Raw genomic sequence first — 13,765 nt, forward strand, 5'->3', positions numbered from 1 at the left:
AATTCTAGAGCAGCAGAATTCACAGAGATAGGATGTGGCAGATTTCCAACCCAAGACAACATGGATGGCCTATAGGAAGGGTCTGCTGTACCAAGCTGGAAGAGAAGCTCAGTCTAGCATACAGACTGCACCAGCACAGACTTGACCTTAGCAAAAATGGAAGGGATAACAGGGGACTGAACCAATTGGCAGCAATGGTGACTCCCAGATCTCTCAGCACAGGAAGGGGGTCTGTCAGAACTGGGTGAGAGAGAAGAGCAGTCCTGTACAGGACCTGTGGAAGTGGGTTATCAGTCCATAGACTGCATGTTTGAAAGTCACCTATTTAAACTTCCAGGAGCCAAGATGGTGTAGTGAGCAGTAAGTCACTCTCACCCTCCTTTATTGACCTTGAAAAACCCTGGAAATATTGCCTCAGGAAATATCCTGAAATAGTGGAGCCAGCAGAAAGATGAGGTACAGCAGTCTTTTAGTTTGGGAGATTGAGGATCAATAGAAAGGTCCCTCTTCCTGTGACTGAAGGGGACCAGCACAGGAAGGGAGATGTCCCAGCAAGTCAGCAGCAAGCCACACCTCAGCAAACTAGCAGGAAATCCTGAGTCCCAGAGTGGAGCAGTAGGCAAGTTCTAACACCAGGCAACACAAGCCACCACCACCAGCTCCAACTCAGCACCAGGTAAACTAGCAGACCACTATAACATCCAGCTGCCAGCACCTGAGGCTCCAGAACAGAAAACTGGTAACCAATATACTCACATCTGAAACCCCAAAGGGGACTATGAATGGGTCTTAAACCCAAAGAGTCTTCTTGGAGGAGCTCAAGAAGGATGTTAAGTCAAATAAGAGAGGTAGAAGAAGAACTGATCAATTTATTTAAAAATACAATTGATAAAATGCAAAAAAATACACTGAAGAAAACAACTCCTTAACAATGGAATTGCTCAAATGGAAAAGGATATACAAAAGCTAACAGAATAAAACAATTAGTTAAAAATTGGAATTGGCAAGTGGAAACTAATGACTATAAGATAGCAAGAATCAGTCAGACAGTATTGAAAGAATGAAAAAAATAGAAGTAAACATAAAATACATCACTGGAAAAACAACTGACCTGGAAAACAGATCCAGGAGAGATAATTTAAGAATTATTGATCTACCTTAGAACCATGATGAAAAGAAAAGTTTGGACAGTATCTTCAAGAAATCATAAAAGAAAACTGCCCTGAGGTCCTAGAACCACAGGGTAAAATAGTCATTGAAAGAATCTACCAAACACTTCCTGAAAGAGATAGCAAATTGAAAACTCGGAGGAATATTGTAGCCACACTCCAGAATTATCAGGTCAAGGAGAAAATACTGCAAGCAGAAAGAATGAAAAAATTCAAATATGGAATTCCAGTCAGGATTATGCAAGACCTTGCAGCTTCTATATTAAAAGATCGGAAGGAATGTGGAATAGTATATTCTGAAAGGCAAAAGTGCTTGAATTACAACCAAGGATCAAATAGCTAGGGAAATTGAGCATAATCTTACAGGGGAGGAGATGAGCATTCAGTGAATTAGGGGACTTCCAGGCTTTCCTGATGAAAAGACCAGAGTACAATAGAAAATTTGACCTTCAAATGGAAGACTCAAGAGACATAAAAAGGTAAACTAGAAAAAGGGTGGTGGGGGGTTGGGGGGAGAGAGAAACATGTTATTCAATGAGGACAAACTATTTACATTCCTACATGGGAAGGTGATACAACTCTTGAGAATTTTATCTTTGTTTTATCATGTAGAAGGGAAATGCATAGACAGAGGTAGTGAGTTTAAGTTGATTTTGATGTGATGATCAAAAGACTAATTAAGAACTGAAAAAAAGATTGTAATAGGAGAAGATAAAAAAAAGGAGAAGGCAGAAAAGGATAACGTATATCACATGAAGAGGCACAAGGACATATTACGGTAGGGGAAAAGAAGGAAAGGAGGTGAGCATTGTTTGAACTTTACTCTCATCAGATTTGGCTCAAGGAGGGAATAAAATCCTCAGGTATAGAAATCTAACTTGTCCTCCAGGCAGTTGAAGGGAAAAAGGGAAAGAAAAGAGAAGGAGAGATAGGGGGGAGGGGAGTAGTAAGGGAAAAACAAAACAAAAGGGAGGGGGACTGATGGAAAGGAGAGAAGTTTGAGGGAGGAAGTGGTCAAAAGCAAACTCTAGTGAGGAGGGAAAGGGAGAGAGGAGAAATAAAAGCATAAATGTCAGGAAGGGGTGGGATAGGATAAAGAGAATGATACAGATAGAAATCATAACTGTGAATGTGAATGGGAGGAACTCTCCCTTAAAAAGAAGCAGATAGTGCAATGGATTAAAAATCATAATACTACAATATGTTGTTTACAAAAAATAAATTTGAAACATAAGGATACACAAAATGTAAAGGTAAAAGACCAGGAGATGGGGCAGCTAGGTGGTGCAGTGAATAGAACATTGATCCTGGAGTCAGGAGGACCTGAGTTCAAATTTGGCCTCAGACACTTAACACAAAAAACTAGCCATGTGACCTTGGGTCCTAATTTCCCTACCTTCCCCCCTCCAAAAAAGAAAAAAAAACTGAGTGAGATTATATTATGTTTCTGATGAAGTAAAAAAAAAAAAGAAAAGAAAAGCAAAGCAGGGGTAACAATCCTGATCTCAGACAAAGCAAAAGAATAATATATTTAATTAAAAGAGATGAGAAAGTAAATTATACCCAGGTCAAAGGCACCCATAGAGAATGAAGCAATATCATTACCAAATGTATATGCACCAAGTGATAAAGCATCCAAATTCATGGAGGAGAAATAAAAAGAGCCTTTCCCCCAAGATCGTGCCAAAAGATGTCCCCCTCTAAGAGAGAAGCCAAGTGCAAGGCCTTAGAGGATGAGGAGGTGGTGTTGAAGGGTGTGCATAGCCACAAAAAGAATTTCCAAACATCCCCCACCTTCCAGTCACCCAAGACACTAAAACTTTGAAGGCAACCCAAATATCCTTGGAAAAGTGCCCCTCGGAGAAACAACCTTGATCATCACTATGCCATCATTAAGTTTCCCTTGACTACTGAGTCTGTTATGAAGAAGACTGAGGGACTGACAGCAACATCCTAGTCTTCATTGTGGATGTCAAGGTCAACAAGCTTCAGATCAAGCAGGCTATAAAGAAGATGTATGACATCGATGTGACCAAGGTCAACACACTGATGCAGCCTAATGGAGAAAAGAAGGCCTGTGCCTGAGTTGCTCCAGACTACAATGCTTCAGATGTTGCCAACAAAATTGCAATCATTTAACCTGTGTCCAGCTGTGTCCCATTCCACCTACAATAAAAAATTTTCCAGAAAAAACAAAGAAGTAAAAAGAGTTACAACAAGAAATTGACAGCAAAACCATACTAGTGGGTGACTTCAAACTCACTCTCTCTGAACTAGATAAATATAACCACAAATTAAACAAGAAAGAAGTTAAGGATCTGAATAGAATTTTAGAAACATTTGATATGGTAGACCTCTGGAGAAAATTGAATGGGGATAGAAAGGAATATACCTTTTCTCGGTTTTACATGACACCTACACAAAAATTGCCCATGTACTTGGGCATAAAAGACAAGTAGGTGGACTTCAGAAAAATCTGAAAAGACTTACATGAATTGATGTTGAGTAAAGTGAACAGAACAAGAACATTATACACAGTAACAGTCACATTTTTCTTTTTTTATTTTCTTTTTTTTTAATCGAATGCTTTATTCAGTTCTAGTTTACATCATTCATTTCCACAAGATTTTGAGTTGCAAATTTTCTCCCCATTTTCTTCCTATCCACCCCCCAAAAATAGCCATCCCACTGGATATACCCTCCTCCAATCTGCTCTCTCCTATATCTTCTCCCATACACGCTCTGACTTTCCCATAGGGCACAGTGGATCTCTATGCCCCAGAGAGTTTATATCTTATTTCCCAGTTACATGTAAAATAATGTTAATAATAGTATATATATCATCTTATTTTAAAACTTTGAATTCCAGATTTATTCCCTTACTCCCTTGTCACCCACCCACGCTTACTGGGAAGATAAGCAATTCAATATAGATTGTACATGTGCAGCTATGCAAAACATTTCCATAGTGGATATATTGTAAAAGACTAATTATATTTCCCTCCCTCCTATCCTGCCTCCCACTTGTTATAGTCTCTACTTTGACCCTGTCCCTTTTCAAAAATGGGTGCTTCAAACTTCCCTCCCCACCAGTCTGCCCTCCCTTACATCACCCCCCATCATTCCGCCATCTTGACCCAGCCACATTTTTAAATGATGCTTTGATAGACTTAACTCCTCTCAGCAATGCAAGAATATAAGACAACTCCAAAAGACTCCTGATGGAAAATTCTATCTACATCCAGAAAAAGAACTATGGAGACTGCAGATTTGAGCATATTATTTACTATTTTTTTGGTTTTGTTTCCTCTTTCTCCTGGTTACTCCCAATGGTTCTAATTTTTCTTTACAACATGACTAATATGAAAATGTTTAATATGAATCTATATGTAGAGCCTATATCAGATTGTACACCATCTTGGGGAAGGAAAGAAAATCAAAAGATCAAAATCTTATTGAAATGATTGTTGAAAACTGATCATAAATGAATTTAAATTTTTATAAGTAATTTCAACTCAAAATTGTATGGAAGTGAGAGTTAAAAACTAAAAATAAATTAATTTTCAAAATTGTTTTAAGATTAAAAAAAAACAAAGTATTATGCTTGTTATATAAGGAATAGGCTATGGATAAATTTATGACCAGGGGGTTTTTCAAAAGGTGATAAATTATTGGACCACATGAAACCAAAATCAAAGGGAAAGTTTACAAATTCTAAACCATTAGTGGCAAAATGGCCAACATGGTGATATAATAATGGAGAAACTAAATAAATGAGACCTGAAAACATAATTCAATTGTAGATAGATGGGAGAATAGTTCACCTATTCTTAGAGAAACAAATTAAAGTATTGACTGAGTTGGTTTTATTGTGAGCATAAGAGAAATCTTAAAAATCATGTCAGCTTACAATACTCATGATGAGCATAAAAGTAAAGTGATGCCAAGAATATTATTGCAGTTTATATACTCACATCTGATCTGTAATATGAAAAAAATAGAAAAATGATGGAAAAATTGACAAGACCTCCAACAAAAGACATATATACCCTGATGCTTCCTGATATCATGGTTCAGATGTCAAAGAGTTATATGTTGGAAAATATCATTTAGGGTTAAGAAAGGATAAAGATCAGTTTTAGACTAATCAGATATCTCATGACTTTATAATATTGAATTGTTGCATGTCTACTTCATCCAAAATGGTGACAGTCATGTGGAGGACACTTGTGAACCTGTGTCTGTGAGAAAAGATATCTGGCAAAGGCATGCTCATTCTGAGTTGATACACCATATTGTGGGCCTTTTTGCCTTTTTCTAAGGAGTAACTTAAAAAAAGTAACTGAATAACTGAAACCATCTATGTCTTTAAAACTGCCTGGATGAGGATATTTTTCCCCTGTATTTTTATCTGTGGGTGAAGGTTACCACTCACAGCAAATGACAATGTGTGGTGAAGAGGGAAGACTGTAACATCTCTTTTTGCCATATCTCCCACTTAAGGTAATATGGCCCCAAGAAATGGACTTGACCTTTGATTTCTCCTTCATCTTTTTTTTTTCATTTTTAGGTGAATGTATTAGAGTCTCTTCCCAGGAACTCAAGACTTTGAGTTTGTAAATCCAAGCTAGATGTTGTAGCTAGTCCAACATCAAAGTTTTGGGGACCATTGCCCAGTTGGACTTCTTAATTGAACTTGTTGGAAATAACGTTACTGAGCTAAAATGTGAACCTAATGGCCATTGGCTCCATCAGAGATCGATGAGGGCTATGTCCCAGAAGTATGGAGAAAGTGTTTGAATGCTTGTTCTTTATTTTTGAAGTTAACTTCATTTTGTAAAAGCTAATCTGATTAAGAAGTTAAATTGAACTGTGGTGCTAGTCAATAGCCCCTAAAAGGTAGGTTTAAGATAACTGAAGAGAATCAAGAGAATGTCCAACCACACTTCATTTTACTTGGGGTTGGGGGAAATTAGAGTTAGAGATGTATTGGTATACTCCTGAAGCTCTGAGGGCAAGATTTGTTACATTTTATGTAATAGACCAACTGTCAGAGAGTAAGGAGTAAATCAGTATATAATTAGTAATTATATTTAAAGGCCTGTTGAAGAGATGTGGATATGCAAATCACTGAACATCACAAAAATGGAAATGACTATATGTAAGTTTTCTTGTATCACTTTCATTTCCTTTGCAATTTTTTCCTCTGCTTCTCCTACCTGATTTCCAAAATCCTTTTTGAGCTCTTCCATGCCCTGAGACCAATTCATATTATTCTTGGAGGCTTTTGATGTAGGACTTTTGACATTGTTTCCTTCTTCTGGTTTTATGTTTCGGTATTCCTTGTCACCATAGTATTTTTCTCTGGTTAACATTTTTTTTTTCCATTCTTTTCTCATTTTCGCAGTCAATTATTGACTTTTTAACCCTTTGTTAAGGTGTAACACTTCTTCCAGAGTGGATAATATACTATCCCAAGCTTCAGGAGTTTTATGCAGCTATTTTCAGAGATATTTCTAGGGACTTGTAAGTTTCCAATGCTTATAAGTTTGTATGATCTGAGAAGAGGTGTTTTCCAGTTATTTAGATCTGACTTTATTTGTGTGAAAACCATTTTGCAATTGTGTTCATATAGTTCCTGAGTTTGTATTTTTTTTGTTTTTTGTTTTTGTTTTTGTTTTGTTTTGTTTTGTTTGCTTTTTGGAGGGGGGACGGCAGGGCAATTAGGGTGAAATAACTTGCCCAAGGTCACAGGGCTAGTAAGTGTCAAGCGTCTGAGGTCAGATTTCAACTCAGGTCCTCCTGACTCCAAGGCCAATGCTCTATTCACTGTGCCACCTAGCTGCCCCTCCAGGGTTTGTTTTGGCAGGAAGATTCCCAAATATTTTATAATGTCTACAGTGACTTTAAGTGGAATTTCTCTTTCTATGTCTTCCTGTTGGGCTTTGTTCGATGACTATTTTACCCTCTGGTACTAGGCCCTCTGAACAGTTTTCCTTGGTGATTTCTTGGAAGATACTTCCCAGGCTCATTTTTTCATCATGACTTTCCAGTAGACCAATAATTCATAGATTATCTCTCCTGGATCTATTTTCCAAGTCAGTTGTTTCCAATGAGATATTGTACATTTTCTCCTATTTTTTCATTATTTAGATTTTGTTCAACTAATTCTTGATGCCTCCAGAGTCATTAGCTTCTATTTGCCCAATTCTAATTTTTAACTAATTGCTTTCCTCAGTTAGTTTTTCTGCCTCCCTTTCCATTTGGCCAATTTTACCTTTTAAAGAGTTGTTTTCTCTATTTAGGATGTGTACCTCCTTATTCATTTGGTCAATTATAATTTTTAAGGAGTTGTTTTCTTCAGTGATTTCTTTTCCATTTTGTCAATCATATTTTTAAAAGAATTGATTATTTTTTCTTCTACCTCTCTAATTTGACTTTTAAAATACTTCTTGAGCTCATCTAAGAATGCTTTTTGTGCTTGAGATCACTTCCCATTCCCTTTAGACATTTCAGATGTGGGTATAATGTCAACATTATCCTCTTCTGAATTGTTATTTGATCTTCCTTTCCCTATAGTTAGACTCTATGGTCTTTGCTTTTTTAATCTGCTCTTTCCTTATTGTGATTGCCTTTTTCCTGGCATTTAAAGTGGATCTCTGCTTTTGGGGCACAGGGAGTTCCATCTAGTGCTTCTTATACTTGGGGTTTGGGCCTGATTATTGCTTTTGTGTGCTTGGGCATTTGGTTTTGGCAGCTGGAAGCTACATAATGCTGTAGCTTACCTGGTACTGAGCTGGAACTGACTGCTGTGTACTGAGGTCATGTTAGGCCTTTCTGCCTTTACTCTGGGTTACAGACCCTAGGGCTACACTAGAGCACAGATAGGCTTATCTGCTAGTGGATACCCATCCATTCTAGCATCTACCAATTCCCTTGGCTCTGTGAAAGCTCTCCTGGGGTCCTGGTGTTGCCACTTCCTGGCTCCACCACCCTGAGTTCAGGATCTCCCACTGGTTGGATGAGGTGGGGCTTGCTGCTTGCTTGTTTTGCATGCCTAATGTACTGCATTGTTCCTCTGCACAGCCACAGCCAGAGGGACCTTTCCTGTTAAACCTCCTAGCCTCCCTAGCTAAAAGATTGTTGTATTCTTTCTGCTGGCTCCACTATTCCAGGATTTTTTCCTGGTGCAATATTCTCTGGGTTTTTAAAGGTCTTTAAACTTACTGTTTACTCCACCATTTTGTCTCCCGGAAGTTTCAGAAGAGGTGTTTATTACTCTCTTGGCCTATGTTGTGGTCTAGGAGTGACCACAAGCACTCTTTTCTGCCCTGGCACTGTGAGCAGGACACATACCGCCTTCCCCATCCCTCCACTCCTGTCTCTGCTATGCCAAGTGTTCCTTCTCACACTTCAACTGCCACTCAGGACTGTAACCTAGGTCTAAGTATGAGCAAAGAAATAGAGACCTGCATCAGTGCTAGCAAAAAAGATCCCTGTAACCTCCTTCTGACCAGTTGTTCGATCCCCTTACTGTCTATGGGCTCCAGAAGCCACCACTGACACTGTCACTGCTGATTCAGTCCTTCCCAAGATATGCTCCTGGTTCTTGGGGGCTAGGGATATACTGGCACAGCCTGTGCTAGACTGCACTCCACTCTCAGCCAGGTGTGAGAGATACTTCCTGTTGACCTTCTAAGCTGTCTTTGACATCTGTGGACTCATCTGGAAACCATCACTTCTGTCAGTGATTCAGTCAACCTGAGGTCTGCTCTGGGTTTGCTGGCACTTCCTACACTAGACTGAGCTCCTCTCTCTCCCTGGTGCAACAGGACTTTCCTATTGATTTTCCAAGTTCTTGGGCTGAAGATTTGCTCCCCTCCATCTCTTTATGGTTTCTGCTGCTCTAGAACTTTATACAGTCATTTATAAAGGTTTTTGGAGGGTTTGGGTGAACAATAGCAGAGTCTGTGCCTTTACTGTGCCACCTTGATTCTACCTCCACCTTTATCTTTTTTTCTTTATAGAGAATAAGATGATGAAAGAAGTTTGTTTTAACACATGGTTTATACATGATATGATTTCTTTCTGTTCTATTTCTCCTTTTCTGTTCCTGTTATATCATCCCTAAAAACAATGCTATTCTTTTGTTCTTTCCACTTACTGTCCAATTTCATATTCTCCCAGTTGATTATCATGGACTTTGTTTTCCTTATCACTAGTCCTTTATTTATCTTGCCCTCCCTCTTAAAACTTCTCAACTCCTTGCTACATATCCCCACCAATTTGCCCATTTAGTTAAATATAATTCTACACCATATGCTTTGTGTATACATATATGGGTGACTGTTATCAACTTTTCTTTATCTGATTCAGCTATATGATTTCCTTTCAATCCCTTCTTGGAAAACATCTATTGCAACAAAGTTTTATTCCTCCCTTACTGCTCAGTTTTGATAGGACATTCTTGTGTATTAGCCTTTGTTTTGTCTTTAGAAACATATTCTGAGCTCTCCTATCCTTTTAAGGGACAACTGGCAAATCTTTTATAATCCTGACTGTTGTTCCATGATACCTTTACTTTTGTCTATTGGCAGTAACTTTTTTTCATTTATGTGAAAGTTCTACCTAAGACATCACCAAAATATTACTTTATATTTAACCTTTACAAAATAACAAAGTTTAAACCTGCACTGAGATTTTTGTAACACCCTATACTTTAGATATGATTTTCCTGGAAGTTTTAATTTTATGGCTATTTTCCTTTTGTTTTTCTCCTCAGGAAGTAATTAGGAGATGGTTTCTACTTTCCCTTTATCTTATGCTTCTAAAAGATCTTACCATTTAAAAAAATGTCTTGAAATATACTAAAAAAATCTTTTTGATTTTGATTTTTAAGTATTCTGATGATTGTTAAATTACTTGTCCTAGACATATATTTCTAGGACACTTGTTTTTGATAATATGTTTTATAATATTTGAGTTTTATTTGATTTATTTCAATCCTTTTAAATTTTATTTTTCATTTTTATGTGTTTTTCCTCGATTATTTTGTGTTAACAAATAATTATTTCATTTTGACCCATTCTAATTTTCTTTTAAATACATGTGTGTATATATATGTATATATAGTTAAATAATTTCAAAGTACATTAAAATTAACATTTTTATAAATTTGAGTTCCAGATTCTTTCTTTACCTCCCATCTCACTCCATCCCTTGAGGAGACAAGCAAGATATAAATTATACATGTGAAATCATGCAAAAAAAAATGTCTATATTAGTCCTGTTACAAAAGAAAAAAACCAGGACAATAAGGAAAGGAAAAACCATATGCTTCAATCTTCACTCAGAGTTTATCACTTCTCTCTTGGGAGGTGGATAGCAATTTTCATCATAAATCCTTTGGTATTGTCTCAGATCATTGTCTTGATCAGAGTAGGTTAGTTGTTAATAGTTGATCATTCTCCCAATATTACTGATGTTATGTACGATATTTTCCTGGTTCTTCTCACTTCACTTTATATAAGTTCATATAAGATTTTTTAATTTTTTTCCCCGAAACCATCTTGCTTGTCATTTCTTATGGTACAGTAAAATTCCATCACAATCACATACCACAATTAGTTGAGCCATTACCCAATTGGTGGGCATCCCCTCAACTTCCAATTCTTTGTCACCACAAAAAGAACTTCTATAAATATTTTTGACAAATGGTTCTTTTCCCCTTTTCTTTGATCTTTTTGTATATATATTTAGTCATGTTATTGCTGGGTTAAAGTGTATGCACAGTTTTATAGCCCTTTGGGTATAGTTCCAAATTTTTCACAGAATGTTTGAACAAGTTCACAATTCCAACAACAATATATTAAGTCATTATTTTTCATATTCCTTCCAGCATTTTACTTTTCTGACATGTTAGACAATCTAATTGGTGTGAGATGGTACATCAGAGTTGCTTTAATTTGAATTTTTCTAATCAATAGTGATTTAGATATTTGTTTTTCAAATGATTATTGATCGATTGTATTTCTTCTTATAAAAACTGCCTGTTCATATCCTTTGACCATATATCAATAGGGAAATGGCTGTTATCTTTATGAATTTGCTGCAGTTTCTTATATATTTGAGAAATGAGGCTTAACTTTCAGGGAGTTAAATTGCTGTGTAAGTTTTACTACCCCCTGTTCTAAGGTATTTACTCTTCTTGTTACTCTTTCCTCTCTAGCTATTATATTTTTGTTTCTTGCTTCGTTTCTTTTTCTTTTTTTTTTTAAAGCAATTGGGGTTAAGTAACTTGCTCAAGGTTACACAGCCAGTTATTTCTGGGTGTGGTGCTAAGTATCTGAACCTGGATTTGATCCCCAGGTCATCCCAACACTGGGGCTGCTGCTCTTACTCGCTGAACCACCTGGCCGCCCCTAAGCAATTGGGGTTAAGTAACTTGCTCAAGGTTACATGGCCAGATGTTTCCGGGTGGGTGCTAAGTGTCTGAGCCCAGATTCGATCCCCAGGTCATCTCGACACTGGAGCCATGCTGTGCTACCTGGCCGCCCCTCTTGCTTCATTTCTAAGTTGCACTGTTATAGTGCTTGGTATCAGTACCCTCTTTTTTTATTAGGTTCTTAGTGGAATTACTGTCTTCTTCTGGGTTTATCCCTTGGACTTCTCCTAGTCTAAGGTATTTTTTTTTCTTTCTTCCTTCCCTTTTCCCCATATTTCTAGTGTGAGTTTCTGAATTGGGCATGCACTTAATAAAAACTTTTTTTTTTCTGCACTCTTGCATGTTGGGGATAGGCCCTGCTTTATCCTGAATGTGGAGGCTAATACTACCAATTCTCATCTTCTACAGAAATTTTCTAGTCTTATCTCCTTGTTTAGTTAGCCAATAAGTTGGAATGGATTTGTCTCTTGTTTCTCCTGTATTACTCTGTCACCCTGTGCTGATGTTGGTTTGCCTCTGGCTACTACTCTGGCACCTGAATACTTTATACTTCACATTCTATCTACCCAGCTTATCTCCTCTGTAAGCCTCCACAGGTTTCTGGCTATTTTTTGTAAAGTCTTGGAATGGAATGAGAAGTTTATAGGTACTTGACTTTGGTTTTCTTGATCTTTATTCATTTTATTACATTTTTAGAGCATTACTGGGAGTGTTTCTGGGGTTAATATTTAAGAAATGAAAGAGATAAGAGACTCTATATGGAGACACATAAGATACTTTTTAAAGAAAAAAAAAAGATTTAGAAATTTCAAAACTTGATGCATCCCAAATACCACAAAACATGAAAACGACTACATTTTATTAGACATTATATTAATGATTACCAAAATAGAGGTATTTCCCAAATCAACTATATTTATAATCAGATCTTTAATTTATTTGATCAAAGATCAAAATAAACTTTAAGATAGATAATAGGACAAACACTACAATGTATTTAATGAAAAGGCATATAATTAAAACAGAAAAAAGGATAAAAGAAAAGACAAGGACTATCACCATATGATATGGAGGGTTAAAAGCTATAATTCATTTAACACTAAGAGGGCACAAATTCCTAGAAAGCATTTCAGCCAGCAAAAATTGTATCTCCCTGAAAAGAAGAGAGTTATAGACACTAAAGGTAATATACTCTTGGAATAAACATTAGTCTGCAAAAATCTCACAGAGGACAGTTATAGGATATGAGCAGTGTTCCCTTGCACTGTGAAACAGAAGGCAATAGTGGAGAGAAAATGAATTTGCAGAAACTTAATTGTGAGATTGAGTTAATTCTAAATCATCTCCAAATTATTTAAAGATGCATCTGGAAGGGAAAAAATATGAAAAATAAAACAGACTGATCTCTTACTTGAGCTATCTATTTTGAAAACATTAGTCAGTTATCAAAAGTCATAAAGAGTGACTCTGGAAAAGTGTATACAGATAAATTATCACAGGAGAATTCTTTAGGATAGATGAAAGCTAATAGGACAACAAATCAAATCATGATTCCTACTGGATCAATAATGTCATTTTCATTTACGAAGGACAATACATTAAATGACTTCCTATTGATTTTATAGAATTACTGCAACTCCTAAAATGCCTGTTAATATCAGGCATGAACTTAGACAATTCAGAGTGCCAAATCTAATAATTCCTAGACTACTAAGAAACTGAAATATGAAATGAAGATTGGGCAACTGTCTTGATCTAACCTAAAAATCCACATTTGCAAGTATCAGATATATTAGCAAAATTGGGAGTACAATAGAAGGGTTTGGTCTAAAGTATCAGATTCTTCATCTTAATTGTTAATAATATATTGCACATATAAATATATAGCTCTTTTTCAAGAAATACACTATAGAATCATTTATCAAATTTTGTTTAAAATGTTACATAAAAATTGTGTTGTATGTTAAGAATAACATTTAATTTTATTTGACCTTCACAATAAATTCAAGAAATGATTTAAGAATATTAGAAAGGCTAATAAAAAGTAGAAATAAAATGTTACCTTTATATCTTAGACATCATTTGCAATTCAAAGCACATAGGTGCAAAATTGAGTTATGAAAAAAGATTTACATTAAAATATATAGTGTTG

Source organism: Petaurus breviceps, unplaced genomic scaffold (assembly GCF_028583685.1).
Source record: "Petaurus breviceps papuanus isolate PSGF00001 unplaced genomic scaffold, PetGlider_PUasm1.0 38, whole genome shotgun sequence".
NCBI lineage: Eukaryota > Metazoa > Chordata > Mammalia > Diprotodontia > Petauridae > Petaurus > Petaurus breviceps.